A 17,246-nucleotide genomic window follows, 5' to 3' on the forward strand; every position below is an offset into this window, starting at 1 on the left:
GAGACATCCGTGACGCAGGGTTGAGATATCATCGAAACAAGAGTATATTTAGAAGACAGGAAACGAGCCCTCCGGCCGGCCCTTGATTTTACAGGGGCATTTTAGCTGTAGTGAGCCAGCTGGGGCTGCAGGGCGGAGAGAGGAAATCTCTCCGGCTCTTGCACTCGTGCTGATACATCCTCTCCTTCCTTTCTCTTCTCTGTCTCTGTCCCCCCCGTTTGCCTCTTTCTGTTTCTGTCTTGTGCGGGCTTTGCTGGGGTTGTCCCAGCAAAGGGACAGAAATGACACTTTGTTAGGAACTGAGTCATTTTGCTGGATTGTTTTTAGCTCCATTCCTGCTTAGTAAACCTGTTTCAAGAATGGGAAAATGCATGGGGCTATTTTCAAGTGTTCTCGGCGTCAATGTCCCTAATTCCTAGAACAGACACTAGTCACTTTCCTGGTCTCAAGTGCAGATAAACACTTTGCACTGCATGACCTTTAGCAAATTAGACTTGCTGAGTGTCAGTTTGCTCATCTGTAAAATGGGGCCAGCCCTACCTACTTCTTGGGGCCAAGGGTAAAATGAGAGACTGTGTACTTGCCTTCTGCATGTGCTGTGCCTATTGCCCATGAGTGTTTAATTTGCTGATAGTTCTTATTTTTCAAATAAAACTTACCAATCCAAAACCATCACCAAGGAGCTGGGTGAATTTCCCCTGTATGCTGAACACAGGTGTGTCTATCAGTTTAAAATCCTCCTTTGGTTGGCTATCAGAGGAATCAAATGGAAACTCACACTCAAATCACCAGCCAGGGGAAAACTCGGTGACTTCTACTCAGTAAGTGCACGTCTGCTGAGACCCCATGTGCTGGCCCTGTGCAGGCAGCTAGGGAGGGAGGAAGAGGTGGCACCGCCCTGGCTTGAGAACCTCCCTGCAGGAGAGGAGGTGGATGCAGAAGTGAGTCCAAGGGGCAGCACTGACTGTGAGATGGGGACGGGGCACCCAACTCAGGAGAGTTTGGGAATGGCTTCTCTCCAGATCTTTCTGTTATTGGAAGTTGGAGGGCACAATCAGGACTTTTTATAGGTACGCCTAGTGCAGAAGCATTCTCTCAGGGTACGAATGAGTTGCGTTCCGAGGGAGAATGTAACGTCGATGTGCCAAATACGAGTAGCCGCGCCTGTCAGTGTCCGTCGGGCGCTAGACATCGCGCCCCTGCTCTGCGTGCTTCTCGCTGGGTCTCCACGGCAGCCCTGTGGGTTGGAACTGCGCTCCTGTTTACAGGTGGACTGAGATGCCTGCCCGAGGTGTGCGGCTGAGCTGGCAGAGCTGGGGCTGGAGCAGAGGCCTGCGAGGCTGCATGGTGGCCTCGCTTTGCCTCCAGCTGGTTCTCTTGCTCAGGGAGCAGACACTCCCCAGGGATCGTGCCAGCAGCAGCAGAGCAGCCCGCATTCTTTGGTCTCTCTCATATGACACCCAAGCCACTTGGAGTCTCACTATCCCTCTGCCCTCTGACCCCTCTTGATCCTAACCCTCACCCCATCTCTGCTGCCCCGAGCTTCTCTCGGCCTTGCCCCTTCTCTCCTGATCCCCAGCTGTTTCCCCTCTTCCCATCCAGCCCTGGGTCGTCAGGGATGTCTCTGACATCTGGCAGGACATCCCAGGGCAGAGATGCCCTGCCCCATCCTCTCAGGACAAAGATCACGTCTCTTGTTTTGATGACACAGAGGGCCCAGCCTCTTCTGGAGGACCCTGGCCTCCTGTGCTGCAGAGCTGTGCGTGGTGCCCTGCTCAGACCTGGCTGGTTCTCCTCGTCACGCCAGCCCACGCCTCCTGCCTCCTCCCTTCCTTTTCCCTGGCTGGCTCCTGCTCAAGACCCACCCTGGCCTCTTCCAAAGCGCTCCCAGATGCACTCCTCCCGCGTCAGGTGAAGCTCTGTCCATCTCAGTGCACTTGGCAGTGGGGAGTACGTCTCGCCAACCTGAGATGCCCCACAAGTGAGTCCCTTTCATCCTTCTCTCCTGTCCCATGCCTCACACTTGAGCCATGCTGCTGGATTCAGATCAAATCCCAATTCTGTCCCTGGCCAGCCAGGTGTGGCACTTTTTCCTCTTCTGTCTCAGTTTTGAATTTAGGAGATGGGATAATGGCTGGCTGCGACATTGCTGAGAGCCACTGGGATGTGTGCGAGTGTCCTTTGGTGTGTCTGGTGGTATCGAGTGGCACTTTTTACATGGTGGCTGTGTTGTGCAGAGCATGCTAGCAGGGAGGACAGAGGACTCAGCACTTTGTAAAAACCCAGCTCAAACCTTCCAGCCTGGCTCTGTGTCTGTCTTTGCCTCTTGCTTTGTAACCCCTGCAGTGGCACAAGCCAGGTCCCCAGGGCTAGGGACTGAATGTTTCTGCACCCCTCACCACCACCAGCTCCTGTGTTGAAACCCTAATGTGCAGTGTGTCTTTACTTAGAGACGGGGGCTCTAAGAAGTTAAATTAAGGTTAAAGGAGGTCGTGAGGGTGGGGCCCTGTCAGATAGACTTTGTGTCTTTATTTATGTGTTTATTTTTGGGATATTGAAAGATCACTTTTATTACTGAAACTTTCAAATGGATTTGTGTCTTTATAAAGAGGAAATGTCAGGTGCATGCTCTCTCCCTCTCCCTCTCTCCATACAGGCACTGGGGAAGGGCCATGGGAGGACACAGTGAGAATGTGGCCTTCTGCAAACCAGCCAGAAGCTCCTCTGAAACTGAATCAGCTGGTACCTTGATCTTGGACAGGTAGCCTCCAGAGCAGTGAAAAGTAAATATCTGTGGCCGAAGCCTGGAGCCCGAAGTATCCTGCTATGCAGCCTCAGTAGCTGATACCTCCAGATGAGGGGGCTCACATGGCTAAAATTCTTCTCCAAACTCAGAGTTGGGTGCACATCACTAAAAATCACTGGTTGCTTCTAGTTCCCAAGGTCCATCCTGTGTGAACCCTTCCTGGCTCTGACCTGCCCAGGTGGGGAGAGGTGATTTTGTTGTGGTCATCCATAAGGCTCCTGCAAGGCCACAGCAAGAGGGACAGCCTAAAGACAACCCCCCTGTGGGGAAGCTCCTTGCCCTGCTGTACCTATTGAGCTGGGCCTTCTTGTCACCTCTGCTGACCACCTCTGGTTCTGAACAGTGGTGGGAAGTGACAGGGGTCTGTGGAATCCATAGCAGCTGCTGGAGTAGAAAACCTTATAGTCCATGATGATGTCTCCTGCCCCAATTTGGTCACCAGCAGCTGGGGCTGAGGCCAGGAGACAGCAGGAACCAGCCCTTCATTCCTGATGAGTCCAGAGTCTGAGGGTTTCTTCTGAGCAGAGCAGAGAAGGCAAGTGCAGATGTGCAGGCTGAGGGCCATTCTGGAAGTTCACAGCCCTGCCTGTGGCTGCAGCCCTAGGGACCAGCGTGGAGAAGGGCCTGGGGCAAAGGAGGTGGGGCGCCCCTTCTCGGTCTCCTAGGTGCTGGCCGCCAGGGCTGGGGCAGTGTGACCGTTATCTCCTTGGACACTCACAAAGCACAGCTCTGTGAGCGGTGGGAGCCCGCTGTGCCAAGGGGGAGATGGGGCGTGGAGGGGTCCTTTACCTGTGCCTGCTGTCAGGGTCAAGGCCACAGCCTGGAAGAGCTGCAGGCCCCTGGAGTTTTCTGGTCTGGCCAGCATCCGACTGAAGGGGGAGCGGTCGAAGTTGGGGTGGTCAGGAGCAGAACAGGACCTGCCTCTGTCGGGACCCTCCTTTTTCTAGAACATTCAACGTCACTTTTGATGTAGGAATTCGTCTCCTTCCTTAGACAAGGAGCAGCTGGAAGTCCTGCAGGGCAATCTGAGGGAGGGCCCCGACTTGGCCTGGAGCTCCGCAGCCTGGGTGTCCCTGAAGACTTTGCCTGTGCCCATCCTCCTGTGGCTGTGGACACAGGCACCATGCACTGGCAGCCCTGGATGCCCGCTGCCTTCTGTCCTCAGGGCTGTGACTCTCCGCCCAGCCTTGCCTTCTCAACCCTGGACAGAGCGGTCACCCTGTCCCTACTTCGGGAGAGAACTGGCACCCACTGAGCCGGCCTGCTCACCTGTGAGCTGCAGCCACAGCCGCACCCATTCCAATCCTACGAAGAACTAACTTGTGAATGTCTCCATATTGATTTAGAAGCTAAACTTACGGGACTTCAGGGCTGCTTTGGTTTGGAAGTAGATGTGGAGACAAAGATTTTAGCTTGTACCTGGGGAGACACCCTCGTGGAGACTGGTAGGAAGTAAGGCAGGCGAGGCAGGTTAGGGTCTGGGCCACGGAACAGGGCCTTTGACTAGAGGGCTTGAAACAGAGAATCCCTCTCACAATCCTGGAGCTGGCCGTCTGGAGTCAAGTTTGGGCGGCCCTGCTCCCTCCGAGGGACTGCCCAGGGGGCCGTGTTCCAGCCCCTCCTGGATGGTTGGCAGCCTCTGGCGATCCTTGGCTTGTAGCTGTGACCTTTGACTGTCCATCTTCATGTGACGTCTCCCTGGGTCTCTTCACACGGTCTTCTCTCTCTGTTTGTCTGACTCTGGGTTCAAATTTCCCTTTTTTATAATGACATCAGTCATGTCTGATTAGGGTCCTAAAGACGTCATCCTAACCGGATCCCCTCTGTAAAGACCCCACCTGGGGTACTGGAGGCTAGGACTCCGATGTGTCATTTTGGGGGACACAACCCAACACCTAACAGAAGGGGAGGAGGCTGATGACGGCGGGTCATCCCCAGCTTTGTGCCTATCCTGCCAATACCTCCAGAGAGAATGGAGACTGCACTGGTCATCCCAGCAAGGACAAGCAGCTGGGTGTTTCTTGGCTCCAGAACCCTTTTGCCCCCTGTGTGCCCACCAGGGAGCTGACCTCTGTACTCAGCCCTCAGTGTGCAGAGTGCAGAGCCTCCTGGGTAAGGGCCAGCAGGGCCTACCCTGGTGCCGCAGTCCGGCTGCAGCAAAATCACCTGGGGGTGACGAGCAACTTGTGTGCATTGATACAGCAGGAGTGGGAGCCGTTTATTGTAGGACAGGAGGGGTATATATACATTCCACACAGCTTATCTAATTAGCATAAACTCGATACAGCAGTCAACCAATAAGGAATCTGCACACTTCATGGCTCGCTGGCGTAACTTCACAAACCACTCCCTCTGGCAAAACGCCAGGCGCCATCCAGACTTGTTTACAGACCCTAACATTTGCCAAGCGCCATCCTGACTTGTTTACAGACTCTAACACTGGGCCACATTTGTGCCCAGGAAGATGGAGTTGCCTGCACCCTGGAGTGTTCAGGGCACCTGAAAGAAAATGCTTCTGAAATAGCAGATTTACTGTTTCTCTGATATATTCAGTGGGCTGTATTACATAAATTTTTATCACGTGTGAAATATAATACTCAATGAACTATACTATATAGTGGATAACTGGTGTCTTGGTGAATTTCTAGCCCTGTGATGTACTTGCCAAAGGTCGGGGTCAAGTTCAAATTGGTAACTGTAGTCACGGGTTAGCATTTCCCCTAAGTTCAGAGAGTAGCCGGCCCCTGTTGTTGGGAGGTGGCATAGGCAAGGCTTGGCTGTAGAGAAGTTCACGTTTGGAAGGCGTGCGTGCCCTTGTTGGGGCCCGGAGAGTGGGGAGCCGGGGAGCCAGGGAGCTGGGCTCAGGCCTGCTCCTGATGGAGGCACCCCCAGGCCAGCCCCACGTCTCCTGTGTTGCGGGAATGAAGAAATCCTGTTTTTCTTTCACAGAAAGCAGTCTTCCGGGCAAGGAGGAGGGACACGTGTGCAGAGGACCCTAAGCAGCCAGCAGTGGCTTGGGCATCTCAGAGCAGAGGTCGCTGCAGGCCATGACAGCGTGCAGGACCCCGGAGAGTTTTGGAGGCTGCATTGCAAATGCACCTGTGGGTTTCATCAGCAGGGGGTCCTTGTGTGTCTGCAGTCCCAAGGAGAGGGAGGCAGAAAGCACAGCCCAGGACAGGACCTGAACGTGTCTCGCCCCGTCCTGGCTGGGAGGTTCGGCTTTGGTCCAGCTTGCTCTGTGGCAGCCGAAGCTCTGGGTGCAGAATTGGGGGGTGAGCACTCGATGAACTGGAGGACAGATGCAGACGGACACCTCTGTTCTGTCTGCCGCTTGGGTGGGATCCAGCCGAACCTCTGCTTGCCTTGATGCTGGCTGGGGAGAAGCCGGGAGCCTGGGAGAACTCCAGACCTGGGAGCTAGGTCTGAACGCTCCTCCAGCCAAGTGGCCTCAGACACGTCATTTAACCACATGGACCCCTGATCTTATCTTCTCAAAATGGGGCTGATAATATTTACTTCATGGAAGTGTGGGGGAATAAGACACCTGGAATGGTCACATAAGGTGTGGCACCGTGCCTGGCACACAGGAGGACTTTGATAAGTAGAAACTACTATTATTAATAAAGTGCAGTTGCTTGGGCTCGCTGCTGCAGAGGGCTGACTTGGAGGAGGCTTACAACCTACTGTGCTGCACCAGAGACAACTAAATTCCTGTTTACATGCAAACCTAAACCCTCTTATTCCAACTGTGCCACCACCTTAAGAGACATATATTTATGCTTTCGGTTCTAGCTGCTCATATGTTTAAAGCAGCGAAGCCCTTGCAGAGTGATTATGCTAATGTACATAAGGGGTTTAACAATCGCACTGGCTGCACTAACCATCTATTTGAACTACGTTGTGCAAATAAGATGTTATCTTAAATAAGCTCCTAATATAACTCAGTAATCACTATAATGCTTTTTGGTGAAATTGTGGTGTTATTACTGAATTTAACCATTGAGCCTCAAACGCCGAACCCTGAAGCATGCCCCCGTGGTGCCCAGAGGCTCCACTCCTGGCCTGGAGGAGCTGGACATGGCTGACCTGGTGGGCGGGGCCAGCACTGTGATCCACACCCACGGTATGCTTCATCAAAGCGAGGGAAAGAAGTTTAAACCCTGGGCAGAGACAGTGGTGGCATGCAGACCAGGGGAGCCTGCAGGGGGCCCCACGTTCCATGGAGGGCAGACCCCACCTGCACTGCTGCCCACCATCAGAGGTAGGGTCAGGGAGGGGTGATGGGAGTCTCTGGGGCAGCTGGTGTTTTTGTTGGCTCACGGATAAAAAGTACTCGATTGTTAAAGGGGGATGCTGTTATCCTCACAGCTCATTACAGAAACAGGAAAATGAGACACCAAGGTGAAAGTATCTTTATATTTAAAGACATATTTCTGTATGCCTACTTACTACATTTATTATTATGACGTATTCTGTGCTTTATACACACACACACACACACGCATTTAAAAATATAATGACCTACTTTATTTCCTTCCTTGTTTTTGTTTTAACTGGTGGAAACACTTATCTTAGAAGCAGGGAAGACAGCCAGGCCATGTGAGTGCTCGTGACCTGGTGACCTCTGGGTGGGCTGGTCGGTGGAGCAGGGTGGAGGCCAACACCAGCCACGTGTTGAGTGTCGTGGCCTCAGAAAGCCACGGCAGTTCTCAGCAGTGCAGGCCACTCGGCTTTGTGCAGGGAAAGAGTTTTCTTTCTGCTGAGGAAAGAGTCTTGCATCTGGAGTCAACGTGTGGGTCAAGGACAGCGGGGCGGGTGACGTCACCTCCGGTCTGAGTACTGGATGAGCCACTAGCCAAGGCACTCGGACCAATCGCCTTTCCAGTGTTGGACGGCAGGGAGCACTTTCTAAACTGCGAAGCACTTTGCACATTTAAGGCAGTGTTAGGAGATCTGCCGAAGCTGCCAGGCAGAGGGACCAGGTGCCATCGCTGTTGGGACGGAAGGAGGTAGCCCAGAGACAGGCTAAGTGCTATCTGGGCCACACGTTGTTCCCTGGAGCTACACTCTCAGCCATGGGCATGGTGCCGCTCTGCAGAGGAGCTTATCAATTGCACCGTGACCGCCACTGCAGAGCCATCGCTGTCTCTACAGAAGAAACTCCTGTGTGGAGCGGCTTCTGCACTTGTCCCTGATCACCCACTGAAGATGCAGAGGCCTCAGGCGTCACGTCCACCTCTCCCCAATACCGCAAACTCTGACCTCAGCCCACTGCCTCGGAGAGTGGCCACTGTTCACCTTCTCTGCTCTGATTTTGTGGTGAGCAATGAGAATCCCTGAGAGGGTTTCCACACCCACAGCCAACATGGCACCAGGATCTGGAACCTTGGGGCACCTCTGTCTTCTAGAACGTTCCCTGCTTGGTGAGTGACACATGCAGAGGACAGGGACAGCTGGTCCTGTCACAACTCTCTGGAGGAATTGCAGTCTCCTTTCTCACAAACACATGGAAGCCCAGGGAGGACCATGAGAGTGGTCTGGAGGTGATCTCGAGCCAGAGGACATTATTCAGTGTCTCAGAAATTCAATTTAAGTTACAATAAATTAAGAAGCATACAGGAAGCCGAGGTCCTCTGGCGTCCGGGTTGTCGGGCGCTGTGTTTGCCCTTCATCCGCTGGCCCTCCTGTCCTCTCCCCCATGGTGATCAGCTCTGCAGATATATGCAGACTACAATTTTGGCCAATTTAGGATTAACCTTCTCCTTTTACAAAGGAGGACATCCAGGCTTCAAGAGCCTTAAGTGAGTTGTCAGAGGCCAACACCTGGCCAGTGTATCCAACCCATGAGATTTTCTTCTTTAAATACACTTCTCTTCCACCCAGGGGTGTGTGGGACTCCCGTGAGGGTGGCGGCAGCTTGCACCCTGCAGACAGCTGACAGCAGGAACTCATGCCTGTTTTAACTTGCTTGGTTGAACATGCTGTGCTACTTCCTACTGCTGAATGTTTTAGGGGTTCCCAGGTTTTCAGGATATAATATATTCTCAATAAACAAGAAAGCAGCAAACATCTTTGTGCATTTGTACATACACCTTGTTTTCCCACAGTCTGGGATATGTCATTTGGATGGCTCCCAGAAGGTACTCCATGGGTCAACGTATGGAGTGTACTCATTTCCAATCCTCTGGCCACGAGGCTATGAGCTCTTCCCAGGGTGTATGCCAGCTTCTGCTCCCACCAGAAGGGTGAGCGGCTCAGGCAGAGAAAGCACGAGGCTCGGAGGCCTGGGCTGAGCCCTGGCTTTATCACTTACTTAACAGATGCTCTTGGGCAAGTCAAATAACCTCCCTGGGACTCAGTGTTCTTATATGTAAACTGGAAATGACAGCTCACAGGACTGTACTGAGAGTCACATGGTCAAGGTGTGTGACAGTGCTCCACAGACTGTCACACCGTGTGGAATGTGAGTTCTCCAGCAAAGGCACTTGTTGTCAGGCAGGTGTCAGACCTACAGCACCCCAGACGACCCAGTGTGCAGCACCTGGGGCTCAGGTGTGCAATACCTGGGCTCTGGAGTTTAGCCCTGAGAATCCCATGCACGGTGTCCTGCCCACCTTCTCAACTCTGCTGGAACTGGGGCAGCGCGTCTCCTGCGTCTTCCTGTTGGAGGGATCAGTTCCAGGTCTGCTCTGCCTGACTGCCCCCTGTGCTGCTGAGTTACCTGTGGCTTCCCTCACAGTTTGCCAAAGGATTGAGTCAGGAAGCACTCAGAAACGAGCAGCAATTTCTTTCTCTGGTTAGAAATATTAGGGCCCCAAAGGCCCCACAAATCTTCTCCCCATCCTCCGCCTGGTTGCAGAAGAAGAGGAAGAGACACAGGTGCTCCTCACAGCCCTCGTCAGTGAGGAGCTGGAGGCCACCCACAGGAAGGCAGACGCCCCTTCTAGGAAACTGCCTCATTCTTTCCCCTCCTCCCTGCTGTGTGCCCAACATCTGTCTGGGGCTGAGAGTATGTGGATTAGGAGGTGCAGCCCTTGCTTGTAGGGGTCCTTGGGGGGACATCAGAGTGAAGGAGCGGTGATCTCAGGTTGGTTGAGGACTTGATGGAGGTCAAGGAGCTGGAGGGAGCACGGATATGCCCCGACGGGCTGAGGCCAAGGGACATGCCACGAAGGACACCAGCGTGGGGGCCCCTGTGTGGCAAAGGACAGGGCCCGGAGGAAGCTCAGCTCCTGAGGCTGCTGTGTGGCCACAGACGCACGCCAGGAGAGCAGGGAGGGCAGGAGCCCGGCAAGTGAGAGGCTGAGTGGCCCAGGGGCCCGTCCCACAGGGCCGAGCCCCCCTCCTGGAGGCTGAGGTCAGCCAGGAGCTGGCAGGCTGAGTCGGAGACTTTGTTCTTCCATTTGAAGACCAGCAAGACAAGCGTCTTCCTAGCAATGGGGGTCGTAGGGGTTTTCAGAGTAGGAAGGCTGAAATGACATTAAATCAGCGGCTCCTCCTCCCTGAGACCATCCCAGTGACATTGATACCCACGTGTCGGTGATGAAGCTCACCACGGCTGTCAAGAAGTCATCCAAGAGCATCAGGCTGTTGAAGCCCAAGTTTGGAAGTGCCTCCATTATTTGACAGATGACCCCTCACTTAGTCGGGATCCGGACCTGACCTGTGGTTGGGTTGGAGGGGCAGGCTGGTTACATTCAGATATCTGAAGGCTGATCATGAAAAAGGGATTAAAATAGTTTTTTTTGTGGGCTAAGATGTAAGGTGTAAGGTGTCAGAGGGCAGAAAATACACCATGGGAGAATTCAGCCCCTGTTAACATCAAGACCCATAATAACTATGGCGTGAAGAAAAGACGGATGGCCAGAGCGGCTCTGCTTCTTCGCCTCCCACAGGAGTGTGACTCCCTCATGGGACAGCGGAATAGCATGTAACTCACAAGGCAGTTGAACTAATTAGAGAGAAGACATACCTGAGGACACCCAGACTCGCTGACACATACCAAGAGCTTAGCAAGTGGTATTGTGTCTCCAAGAATTAGAACTAGGGACGGAACAACATGTCTCCGTGGGCAGAGAACCCCTGCTCTGAAGGAAGTCAAGAAATCAGGTGACGGTAAATGGAAGAGACCCTGAGTTTCCAAATGCTCTGTGCCCAGGGCTGGTGCACCAGAGGAAGCAAGGAGGACGTCCAGACCGGGAGAGAGCAGCCTTGTTGGCCTCTGCCTCCTGTGTGACCAGGGGGTTCCAGAAATCCCTCCAAACCAAACAGGCTGGAGTGCATGGTGGTTGGAGCTGGGCTGTTTTCTGGGGAGGTGTGCCCTTGGCTAGGACCCCTGGTCAGGGGAAGGGACGTGCCCTGGGGAGCCCTGGCATGTCCTGCAGTCACAGCTGGTACCGAAGGACAAGACCCAGCTGCTGACCTATGGCCCACACCCTCGCATTCCAGCTGGAGAGGAAGACACCGTCACATGGAACAGTCGACAGCAATAGGAGAAGGTGCAGGATGCGAATCACCTCAGGAGAGGGGGCTGCAGGAGGCCCCGGAGCTGGGCACAAGGCTGCGGGGAAGGTGGGAGATGGGTGCCCGCCGTGGCCTGAGGTGCTGGCGGGATTCGGACACCTAGAACGTGGAGGCCAGAGATCCAAGCAGGGAATCTGCAGGGAGAAGGGACCAGGGCCGGGAGCTCTTCCAGGTGTGTTCAAAGGACGCGCGGTGGCTTTCTCTGCCTCCACGAGAGGGGGTTTGTGGCTGGCAGGAGCCATGTTGGCACACGCTGGGTGGGTCTCGTGTGGGTTCCTCTGTCCCGGGGAGTCAGCTCCTGAACGCGGGACCCATTTGTCTCATTCTTTGCTTCTGAAGGTCCTTGGACCGGGAGGGGGCTGGCACCAGTGTGGACTGGAGCTGGCCTCATGGGGGAGCAGGGCTTCAGCTGGGGAAGGATCTGGGCTGTGGAGGGTTGGGAAGGGAGGGCGGGTGGGACCATCTGCAGAGGAGGGACAAGGAGGCTGGAATCAGAGACGCAGTCGTCTTTCCTCTGCCTGGGAGAGGAGGTGACAGGATGGGGACATGTATTGTGTGTGGTCCCCACTGCTACTGACACCTTTCAGAAGCCTAAGGAGGCACGCTTGTCTGGGTGCACATGCCGACCACTTTGGATGGGCCATGACTGCAGGAGAGGTCAGGGGTCCTGGTGACGTTGACCTGCACTGAGCACAGCCGGGTGTCCCCTCCTGCTGCCTCTTCCCTACACTCCCGAGACGCCGACGCCCAATGCTGACTGGACGACTCAGGGTGGCGGTCAGTGAGGGGAAGCTGGGGCCCTTCGATTGCCCGGCCGTCCTGTCCAGCTCGGGACTGGGCTCCTGGACGGGCAGGCCAGGAGCAACTCAGCTTGCCCGGCACAGCTGTCCTCTCTGCAGCCAGCGTCCAGGCCCTCCGCCGGTGGGGCAGCCTGGAGGCCCAACGGCCAGAAGGTGGCCCCTGGACTTGGGCTGCAGTCCCTATTCGGTGGCTCATGGCTTCCTTCCGAGGTGGAGGGTGGAGGCTGAGTGGGTGGCCCTGGCCAAAACTTTCCAGTGAATCCCGGGGCGGTTCCCACTCAGGGTTGCCTCCCCGGCACCCGGACATGAGACTCCAGTGCGATGGCCCAGCGTTCACTGACCTCTACTTCCTGATGGGCACCGTGAGCGAGAGTGGGAATCGTGCAGAGCTCCGAGGACTGAGAGAAATAGAGTGATTTATTGTTTTGACATAAAGTAGAACGTACAGATTCCCTTGAGAGAACTTAGGAACCGTGGAGCTCTTTCTCTGAATTGGGGCCATACGAGGAGATCCAGGGAGAAGACGGCATCTAAGCAGTTACTGTGAATGTGCTTTGCAGACATGCAGCAAGAGAGGGGAAGGGCATTTCCGGAAGGAGGAACAGCATCAGCAGTGTGCCGAGGCAGGCGCGGGAGGTGGCTGGAATGTGACGTGATTTGGAAATAGGATTGCAGACGTGATTTTGCTTCAGTATGATTGGTGTCCTTATAAGAAGAGGAGAAGACACAGAGATGGGAGAGGGAACACCATGTGACAATGGTGGCAGAGACCAAAGTGCCACAGCCATGAGCTGAGGATGGCTGGCCGTTCAGGATCTGGAAGAGGCAAGGACGGCTTCTACCTGAGGCTTCAGAGGGAGTGTGGGCTGCCCACACCTGACCTTGGACTTCTGGCCTCCAGAACCCTGAGAGAAGACCCACCTGTAGCCACCCCACTGGTGGGACTTTGCTATGGCAGCCCTGATGTGGTCTCGTGACCCCTCTCCTGGCCTTCAACCCTGACCTAGGGCCCTGAGCTGCCCACCTCCGGGGTGTGCACGGCCAGGGCTGCTGGCCGTGTCCACATGATATGCTGTGGACCGGGGGGGGGGGGTCAAACTCTTGACTTCTTCCTCCCACTCCCCGGAAAAGATACGGACTTTGGGAAGGAAGGATATCCATAAACAAGGAGGAGCACCGAAGTCCCCCCAGGAAACAGGTGGGCGGAGTGGGGTGCAGGCTGGTGCCGCGGGTGTCGCCCTGGCCGTGAAGTGCAGAGGTGCCGGGGCTGGGACGAGGGGCAGGAGGGTGCTGTGGCCTTCAAGGGGTGGCTCACTCGGGCTGCAGCTGGCCAGGGGCTGTATCGGGGGGTGCTGCAGCTGCTTTGCTCTGAGCCGAGGGAGGCCGTCGCAGTGCTGAGAGGTGGCCGTCCTTGTCCCTGCCTCCCGCTGGCCCTCCTCTCTCCCAACCTTCGCTCCAGCTTCTGCCCCAGCCTGCTTGCTCAGAAGAGGTGGAGGAAGAGGTGCCCTTGCTGGATCCCGACAGCGAGCTGCCTGGGTCTTGCACACTGAGCACGTTGTTCGAGACAGGCCTGAGCCACTTCTGTAAGAATATTGGTTCTGTGGCGTTGCCAAGGTTTCTGAGCTCACCATCGGCCAGCGCTGCTTGGGCAAACTCCATGTGCCCTCTGGCAGGTTTACCCAGCGTGCCGTCCTTTCTAGACCATGGTCACTGTGTCTGTGATCACCATCTCCCTCTCCTGCCCACCCACAGTGGCTGGGGCCATGTCCTGGGAAGAGACAGGGTGACTGTAACTGGGAAAGGGCGGGAGGGCTCTTTCTGCCACAGGAAGGGAGACGTCATCTCACCCACATTTGCATACCTTTAGAGAATATCTTTTTATAAAGATTCAAATCAAACTGTCCTGCCGCTCAAGGGAGACCTGTTGTCTTTGCTGCTGGTGAAGTCCTGGGACTGGTGAGCGAGGTCAAGGCTTCGAACCACAGGTGGCTACTGGCTCAGGGAGTGAGCCAGGTGCATTTCCTGGGTGAAGTCACCTTAGGAGAGAAGAGTGTCATGATCCTGAGGTTCATAGCAAAGCTGGAACATTTTGTAGAATAAGTCAAATGGACACACAATGGACACGTGAAGTTCATCTGAGAATGAGGTTGATCCTTCAGCCATTAATCTATTGGGGATCAGAAAATGTTATTTTCAAGTTCTGAAAGAGAAAACAAAGATCAAAACTTGCCTATGCATCAGGTTACCATGTTTAAAAAATTTGAGCGTAGACAGAAATTAATAAACATGCTGGCCCTTGTAGTAACTCATTTAATAAACTCAGTAGACAAAGGACAATACTTTGATAGAATTACCAGATAAGTCCCCTCTGCCTTTCCTCACCCCCAGGATTCTTATAAATGATGTTTTCAATTATGGATTTACCGTAGGGAGAAAATTAATAGATGTGTGGTCGGAGCAGCAGGCTGGGAAGTTAGTGTCTGGACTTATTCCTTCTTCTCTGCTCTGGACTTACTGTGTGATGTTGGCCAAAACAATTAACCTCTCTGGACCTCAGCTTCTACATCTGTAAAAGAGGAACATTGTTTGTCAGATGCCCTGCAGCGGTTGAGATGAAGATCTGGCCTCTGAGAAGAGAAATAAGGAAACGGCAGTGGAGGAGAGCAGAAGGGGAGAAGGAACGGATTCCACTGACTCTCCAGGCCTCTACTGCTGGCCCCTCCTCAGGCCTGATGTTTGTAATCTGCGACTCCACGCTGACTTGGCCTGTTACTCAAAAATATTGAAAGCAAATATTAACTCAAGATAATGCAACACGAGCCATGCAAAGGCCAATTAACCCGGAAAAAGAAAACACCACCATATTTTAAAGTGATGGCACACGTCTGCTTCCAGAACCGTCCTCAATTCCCAGTGTGTGGCCACGAGGACCCGTTGGGGAAATGAATGCAGGGGTATCTCGGGGCGCCTCGGAGATCATGTCAGATCTGTGCACTGTCCCCATTTGCTAAACTCTTCATCGCTGATAAGGTGCTTGTTAGAGGAACGGGAACTAAATTTATAGCTGGCTTCTGTGGAGCCAATTTACATGTTGTGCGGCTGGAGCTTGGAACTAAGGAAACGCGCTGGAAGCCAAAATTGGCTTTGTGGCTCCAGTTCCTGGGCTCGGCACCACCTGCCTCCAATCAAACTGTCCAATTACAGGAAACGATTGTTTTCTTGCTTTCTGGGAAGGAAAGAAATTCATCCAGAAAAGGATGGATTTCTAAATGTTTCTTCTTCTCCTTAAAAAGAAAAAAAGATAGAAAAAAAAAAAAAAGACCAACAAATTCAAAACATCAACAACATTCTGGGGGAGAAAGTGTTTCCCTACCAAATTATTTCAGAGTTCAAAAGCCAGAATGTTGCCTCCGCCCGCGAGTGTTTTTGACCACAGACGCCTGATCGGTAATTACCTCTTCTAATAACGTTATTAGCCATTCAAAAGAAAGGCTCTCTTTTAACATGTGAGGCACTAATTAAAGACTGCGAGTCTCACAGGTGAAATCTTGCAGAAAGTACGAGTTTGAAGTCAAAGAATTTAGCCATCTACCTCGGCATAATTACACTTTCTCCTCCAAATAAAATCTTACACTCGAGACAATGGAATGAGGGCAATGATACCATTTATCTTGGAGCTCACGTCTCTTTTCTTTAAACCCTAATTTGACTTAGTGAAGCTGACTCGGCCGACAGGGTTAAGATGGCATTGAAGGAGCTGAAAGGCAAGACGCCCCTGGCCATACCAGGATGGCACTCAGTGTGCCCTGGGCATGGGTGACAATCGCGGTTCAGAATCTCCACGGGGCGATATTTTAATGGAACTAACAAATAAACTGTATTGATGTGTTTCTAATGCATCACAGGCTTTTCTTGAAAAAAAAAAAAAAAGGCAAGACAGCCTGCTATTTTATGATTTGGTAAAAATAACGATCTGATGAAAAACACTGGTGTTTCCACATCATTCCTTGGTAAGGCTCCTGGGTTTCTGAGGCCACCTCCAAGAGCTCACATACACAACCTGGGCTTTCTCACTGCACTTGCCATTAACTGGAGTTAGCAGGAGAGTAATGTCATTCTGAGGGAGTGCTCCACACAGGACCTCAGCTTCTAAGAACTGCAGGCTCGCTCTCCGGGAAGCCTGCCCTGTCAGACGGTGGGGACCACCTCTTAGGTTTCTGTACCTCTGGTCCTGCTGGGCTCTTGTTCCTGCATCCATGGCTTTTGGCTTCTTTGTGGATACAGACTTGTTGGGGACCAGGCTGTTTTCCTTCTACTGGCTCAAAATGAATGTGTGGATAAGTTGGTGCTGGTAAAAATGAAGGAGAAAATTCCTCCTGTTTTTCTGGATATTTTCTCTGAGCTAGTCCTCTCTTGGTCCCCTACATATTGGTGTGCCTTAGGACCCACTCTCAGCCCCTGCCCCATACCTCTAACACCCGCCGGGGGTTCTCATGCACTTCTGTGGTTTCACCTGTGGCCTGCGCTCCCCCAACCCAGAGGCCCATGTTCTGTCCTGTTGGCTGGCGAGGACTTGGGGCCAGGTGGGGATCACCAAGAACACAGTCTCCAGAACTGGGTTCCCATGCAGAGCCCCGTTCGTATGAAGGGGGACCTTACTGAACCTCCAGAGCCTTACTTTTCCTGAAATGGGGGAGGGGGTGTGTGCTACCGGCGAGGCAGTGCCCGGAACCGCTAAGTGGAAGCCCCGCTTCACCTGTCTCTAGCCCGGGTTCTTCCTGACATTTCCATGCGTCAAGTACAGCACTTACTGGCTGCCAACCCTGGACTCGCCCCGGCCAGCATGGCAGCCACATGTGGTGGCTCAAATTGAAGTTAATGAAAATGGAATAAAATTTAAAATTCAGTTCCTCGGTTGAAAGAGCTGTATTTCAAGGGTCCACTGGCCGTGTGCTTACGGCTGCTTTTTAGGACAGCACAGTCATTCTAGAAACACCGCAGCAGAATTCCACTGGGCCACACTGCCCCTGATGTTTCACTAGGTGTCTCAGATCTGCCCTGTGATCGGCACCACCCAGCGGTTTGAGCCGGCCGCTGGGGCGGACATGGGCAGCCTG

General features: G+C 53.5%; 1 long non-coding RNA gene across 1 annotated transcript in view; it reads left to right on the forward strand.

Annotated features, from left to right (window-relative positions):
* LOC125617275 overlaps window positions 1-5,426 on the forward strand; it is a 32,459-nt gene extending 27,033 nt beyond the window's left edge. The window contains exon 2 of the long non-coding RNA XR_007348253.1: window positions 2,657-5,426. This is a non-coding gene — a long non-coding RNA (uncharacterized LOC125617275). The remainder of the gene's footprint in view (window positions 1-2,656) is intronic.
* Window positions 5,427-17,246: the final 11,820 nt, after the last annotated feature.

This window comes from Marmota marmota, unplaced genomic scaffold (assembly GCF_001458135.2).
Source record: "Marmota marmota marmota unplaced genomic scaffold, marMar, whole genome shotgun sequence".
NCBI classification, from domain to species: Eukaryota; Metazoa; Chordata; class Mammalia; order Rodentia; family Sciuridae; genus Marmota; species Marmota marmota.